The following is a 2,500-nucleotide window of genomic DNA, read 5'->3' as shown; positions in this document are numbered from 1 at the left end:
CAACAACAACAACAACAACGACGACGACGACAATAATTATAATAAAAATAACTGTTTCTGAAGTATTTAGCAGGAGCAGTAGCAAAAAATAGTAGTAGTAGTAGTAGTAGTAGTAGTAGTAGTAGTAGTAGTAGTAGTAGTAGCTGCAGCAGCAGCAGCAGTAGTAGTAGTAGCTGTAGTAGTAGTATTAGTAGCTGCAGCAGCAGTAGGAGTAGCAGTAGCAGTATTATTATTATTATTATTAGTAGTAGTAGTAGTAGTAGTAGTAGTAGTAGTGGTGGAGGTGGTGGTGGTAGTAGTAGCAGTAGTATTAGTAGTAGTAGTAGTATTAGTGGTGTGGTATAGTATAGTGTAGTAGTAGTAGTGGTGGTGGTGGTTGTGGGGTAAGGTAGTAGTAGTAGTAGTAGTAGTAGTAGTAGTAGTAGTGGTGGTGGTGTGGTGTGGTGGTGGTAGTAGTAGTAGTAGTAGTGTTGATGATGATGATAGTTGGGATGGTGGGTGCCATACTGGTTTGTTGCCGTGATCGTTGCGGTAGCCATGATTTCGAAGGTGGTGGTGGCGATGGTGGTGGTGGTGGTTGTAGTTCTGGCGGCGGCGGTGGTTATGGTGGACCGAGGATATTATAGAAATTGATGTAAATATGTAAATAATAGAAATTGCCAGAATAAATACATAGACAACAACACGAAATCATTGTTAATGCGTGCCTGAAGGTGTAATAGATACCTCAAGGCCAAGCATTGACTCACACAAATGCATATTGGCCCTGCGAGGAAGGGTGCACAAGAATTCTTTTACAAAAATATAAAAAATATATAATGATTTCGGTTTCACTTAGAGGATCCGACACGATAGGTTTTTTTTTTTCTAACTTTTATTTACCGTTATTTTCTTTATATTTTGTTTTTAGTAGGGAATGGCATTTTTAATATTTGTAGACGAACGTATGTAAGCCTCTGTACCACTGTACATCCCTGCCTTTCTCTCTCTCTCTCCCTCTCCCTCTTTCTCTCTCTCTTTCTCCTTCTCTCTATATCTATCTATATATATTTATGAATGTATAAATATACATGTGTGTATGTGTGTGTATGTATATATATATATATATATATAGATTTATAAATTCATATGTATAAGCTTGATGCAGGAAGGTATATATCTATATAAATATATGGGTGCTTGTTTATGTCTGTTTGTGTGTGCGCGCATGTGTGTGTCTGTGAGTTTACTGTACAAGTCTGGCATAATTTTTCCTTTTATTTCTTCTTTCTCACTGTCTTGCACTGAACCCATCCCCCGACACCTGAATGTGTGTGTGTGTATATATATATATATATATATATATATATATATATATGTGTGGTGTGTGTGTGTGTATGTATGTATATATAGGTGCGTGTATACATATATGCATGCATTCATACAAGCATGCATACAAACATACATACATACATATGCTTACACACGTATACGTGTATGTATATATGTCTTCTGGCGCTTATATTCTCTTCAGCCTTCTCACCTCGTTTCCCCTCATTCCCCAAGTATTTCTCCATCTCTCTTCATCTCTTTCTATTATCACACCCAATATTTTGCCAACGTCGTAATATATATATAACTTATTTAAAGCTTTTATCATAATTTTTCTCCTTCATTCATGAAATTTTTGAAAATTTTCATTGCCATATTTTTATAAGATTTTTGATATTGACATTAAAAAAAATTCAGCAATATACTATAATTAAATAATTAAATATAGCTCTTAATGGGATACCATAGAAAAAGAAAAAAAAAAAAAGAAACCATTGCCTGTCAAAACAATCAATGCGTTGCCTGAAGAAAGTCTTTTATAAGTGATATATGACTCAAAACTCCCTCAGCCATATTTCTTCATTTTTAAATTTATTTGTCGCTTTATATATATATCCACCGATATCGCATTTTCAAACATTATAGACGTACTTACATACCCATCATCGATACCTCTAATATGCACTTCATATTTTTAAAAATATACATGTAAAAACTAAAATATTGAAAAGAAACCATGTAAACGGTCAAAAGTAGGAAAATAAATTTGAAAAATAACGGATGTTATTTCCAACTGGTCTTTTGCTAACGGCTAAATGTTTCTCATTCTACTTTATGCTATTATGTTTTATTTATGTTATATTATAATTCCAATACGCTATATTATATTATATTTATTATATTATGTCACATTATATTGTGTGAATATTGTATCGTTGAGGCAAAATATTGCTAAGCTACATTTGCAATATTGCTTAGAGTGCCTATGAACTTATGTCACTTCACTTACTACTCAAACGAACAGTTTTCGGCTGGCTGAAGTTTACTGCCTGGAGAAGGAACAGGTACAGGAAGCTGAGTGGCCTCCTCCACCAGAACTATTATCATCACCACAGCCTTCGTCCCCGAAACGCAAAGAAAAAATTGCAACTTTGGTAATTATGGAAAGAGCCAGTAAGAGTACAGATAT

Source organism: Octopus sinensis, linkage group LG7 (genome assembly GCF_006345805.1).
Source record: "Octopus sinensis linkage group LG7, ASM634580v1, whole genome shotgun sequence".
Classification (NCBI taxonomy): domain Eukaryota; kingdom Metazoa; phylum Mollusca; class Cephalopoda; order Octopoda; family Octopodidae; genus Octopus; species Octopus sinensis.
The sequence above is the reverse complement of the archived record's forward strand: the minus strand, read 5'-3'. Positions refer to the sequence as shown.